The 3984-nt window shown below is 49.2% G+C and overlaps 1 non-coding gene across 1 annotated transcript; it reads right to left on the bottom strand.

Annotated features, from left to right (window-relative positions):
• Positions 1 to 1894: 1894 nt before the first annotated feature.
• Positions 1895 to 2049, bottom strand: LOC125387145. Its single transcript, XR_007227692.1, has one exon. It is a non-coding gene; the product is annotated as a 5.8S ribosomal RNA (ribosomal RNA).
• Between the last annotated feature and the right edge of the window lie 1935 nt (positions 2050 to 3984).

Genomic DNA, 3984 nt, shown 5'->3' with positions numbered 1-3984 from the left:
AAAAAAAAAATAAAAAAAATAAAAATTCGAATAGAACGAGAACACTCTTTCCTTCCAGAGAAGCGTTTTAAGCATCGCGCCAAAGTGCCCTTTTTTCTTCGTACGTCGTATCATGTTCGAGCTAAGACTCACGCCAGACATCCTTAAAACGATCGTCGGTGATTTTTAACGCCCGTCCTCAGTCCCTTACAGCCGTTTCTCTACTCTCGACAAATTCCAGCGGTTCCTTGTTTTCTGCCGGCACAGAGATCGAAACGTCAAAGTTTCTTTGCTCTGTACCGACGACGACGAAAACGCACGGGAACGCACGCAAGTGGAAAAGCGAGCGAGACGTACACTGTGGTGTGTTCGGGGACTGGACGACCGTCGACGTTAGGATGCGCGGTCCAGCGATAGACGCCGAAAAGGCATGGGATGACCAACACTCTCTGTTTTCCAGTACTTGTAGCGCCGAATTGCCTTAAAAAAAATCACACGCGCGCACGACTATCACGTCGTACGCGCGTGTATACCTCGTCTTTAATTAAATCAAAGTTTCACTCCAGCCTCGCCAAAGGGGATCGTCATCTTCCTCGTCTACGATCTCTCCTGTACGTGTCCAGAGATTCTCTCTGACACGACGACGACGACGACCATCCAACGACTTTGTAACGGACTCTCGTGCGCATCTTCGTCAGGTACGGAAACGTTGCGCAACACCTCGAGCTTGGTAAAACACCCGTAGCCGATCATAGACACGCGCTAGTTCGCACACGATTTGTACGATTTCCGACGAACGTGGCTTTGGGCCAGGGCCGGCGGGCAGAGAGATACGCGAACGACGGGGAAAATTCGTCCCGATACAAGTAACGCGTACTCTCCGATCTCCGCGCAACGCCTGGGGATCATCTCCCTAAGTCATCAGCGTTCGAAGAAATCACGTGTGCGTTCCCGGATCTACGGCTCTCTTTCGGGGATAAATTACAAGCACAGAGTATATTAAACGCAACGACGACCCATCGATGCGACGGTCCTCGTCGTTGTCAGTCGCTCGCGCGCGTGCAGAGTATATCTCTACGCACGAAGAGACGGAGTGGGCATTAGATCCCTGGGGCTATTCGAGTAAAACGTCTTAAGAAAAGACGGTTGTACGGCAAAATTCCGCACCGTTACCAAGTTTACTTTTATCTGAGGCTGTTCTCATTCTCTCCTCTCTCGACCGAGTTCCCATATTTGCTTTCTCTCAGTCTCGCCAAAATAATATTCATTTAAGACGACGTCGGGGGCGCGGACATCGTGCACATCGAAAACCTGCAAACGTATGCAAATCTGCTGATATGAAAAAAAAATCGGTCACGAGGACAACACTACGTATATATATATATATATATATATATATATATAATATATTCGATAACCGACACGAAGCGGTGCATAAGCGGGCGGTCGTACGAAAGAACGACTCACGACGCCGCTAGCACTCACGCAGGTCCGTGACGGTTCTCTCCGCTCTTATTCGTATCCTTCTTCGTGCTCTTCCTCCGACTCTGAAACGTTCTACGTATCGTAAGAACGACGGCGGGTTGTCGAAGGCACCAAGGGACAGAGAGAGACAGAGGTAGAATTTCGTAGTGTCTCCCGTGAACACGATAGTTTATATATCGAGCATGCGTACGAATTGCACGGTCTCGGCACGACCGCGACGAACGCCGACGAGCGTCCAACAATCGCTCGTACGTCGCGTACGTTCTCTCGCGTCCGCTCTTGTTCGTATCCTTCTTCGTGCGCTTCCTCCGACTCTGAAACGTTCTACGTATCGTAAGAACGACGGCGGGTTATCGAAGGCACCAAGGGACAGAGAGAGACAGATAGAGAGGAACGACACGCAACGCAAGCAGTCTTAGGTTTACGTGAGCAACCCTCAGCCAGGCGTGGTCCAGGAATTGTATCCGTGGACCGCAATGTGCGTTCGAAATGTCGATGTTCATGTGTCCTGCAGTTCACACGTTGACGCGCAATTAGCTGCGTTCTTCATCGACCCACGAGCCAAGTGATCCACCGTTCAGGGTAATCTTTTTATATATTTTTTAAAACTTTTGTACTCCATGTACTCTTAATACTCGGTTCGAGCGAAGCCGAGATCCGACACGACCGACCAACGGGAATCGGACGCGCAGAAGTCGCCGGAAGATCGACGACACGAAAACGTTCGAAAATGAAATCCGACGAACGCGCGAAGATACGCGCGTCCGCCGGCCGGGCGAAAAGTACATTATGATATATAACAACCATCGAGATCGAAGCTCCGTTCGTCAGGAAACGACGGGGATATAACACCCGATTCTGAATCCTCTGTTCAGCACACGATCTCGCGAAGAAATACGCACGGTGGCTAGCCCATATATATATATATATATATGTGTGTGTGTGTATATAATACGATACTACGCATTCCTCTCGTCCAATTATTCAAGAAAAAGAGCGTGCGCCTCCATCGTTCGGGTGATGTAAAGATTCGATGGGACTCGCGCGACCCTCGGCCTCGAGCGGTCTTTCCTCCCAATATCCAGAAGCCGAGCTTTGAAAAAACTCTAGCGACGGCACGGGTGTCCGACTCACGACATCGAGGCTTCGAAGTCGGCGATCTCCTCCGAACGGATGGCGATCGCGACGACTCAAAGCGTGAAAAATCGACGAAAGAGAACACATCTCCGTTCAGGTGATTGTTTTTTTTTTAAATAAAAAAAATTCGATGGGAATCGCATCCATCTACCTCGCGCGGTCTTTCTTCCCAATATCCAGAAGCCGAGCTTTGAAAAAACTCCAGCGACGGCACGGGTGTCCGACTCACGACAACGAGGATAGACAGCCTGCGGTCCCCTCTGAACGGGTTATATAGCGACGAACTAGATAAAACTTTAGTCGTTCAGGTAGTGTTTAAAAAAAATAAAAAAATTCGATGGGACTCGCATCCATCTACCTCGCGCGGTCTTTCTTCCCAATATCCAGAAGCCGAGCTTTGAAAAAACTCTAGCGACGGCACGGGTGTCCGACTCACGACAACGAGGATAGACAGTCTGCGGTCCCCTCTGAACGGGATTATATGCGACGGTAGGCAACGAACTAGACGAAACTTTAGTCGTTCAGGTGGTATAAAAAAAAATTCGATGGGACGCACGCGCAGCCGTCGTCCTCGAGCGGTCTTTCTTCCCAATATCCAGAAGCCGAGCTTTGAAAAAGCTCTAGCGACGGCACGGGTGTCCGACTCACGACATCGAGGATAGACAGCCTGCGGTCCCCTCCGAACCAACTTCGGCTAGACTAGTTACGAATCGTTGCTACGCATCGTCATCATAGTCATCGTCATCATCATCATCATCATCATCATTATATCATTATCATAGCGGGCCAACATCCACGCAATGCGTTTTCGTTCTAGGTTACCCGATCCACGAGTATGTTACAAGTGGTTTCGTTATTTCGAACAAAACGACATACGAAGAGCACACGCCCTATGGGTAGGAAGCACGTTTCGAGAACGACCGAGAGCGGTGAAAGAGACGAGAGGTCGACGCACATAAGGTATCCATGGATCTTCGAAGAGAACCTTCGAAGATATATCGGTATCCTTTCTATATGCGCGACTCGCTACTCGTACTTTCGCTCTCGTCGACTCGTTTTAGTCGCTTCGTTCGATCCCAAAGAGGAGTCTTCGATGTCCCGTTGCTAGGAGGAGAGCAAACGCAACACAGACCACGAAACATAGAAGAGAATAGGCGAGCATGATCTCTCCGACACGAGGCACTTTAGAGATTTTGTTATTCGTTTGTACGGTCTCCACGACGCAAGAAAAAAAATACGAGATCGTGGCGGCGGGTCTTTCTGTATACGGCCTCACGCAAGCGCCTCGATCGCATTTCTCTTTACGTGTGGTTTCCATTCGTAATTTTTCGTTCGATATTCGTGTCAAAGTTTAATTTTCGAAAGCTCAAGTTCCCATTTATA

The sequence above is a fragment of the Bombus terrestris genome, unplaced genomic scaffold (assembly GCF_910591885.1).
Source record: "Bombus terrestris unplaced genomic scaffold, iyBomTerr1.2, whole genome shotgun sequence".
Classification (NCBI taxonomy): domain Eukaryota; kingdom Metazoa; phylum Arthropoda; class Insecta; order Hymenoptera; family Apidae; genus Bombus; species Bombus terrestris.
Note: the sequence above shows the minus strand (reverse complement) of the source record. Positions and strands in the feature narration are given on the sequence as shown.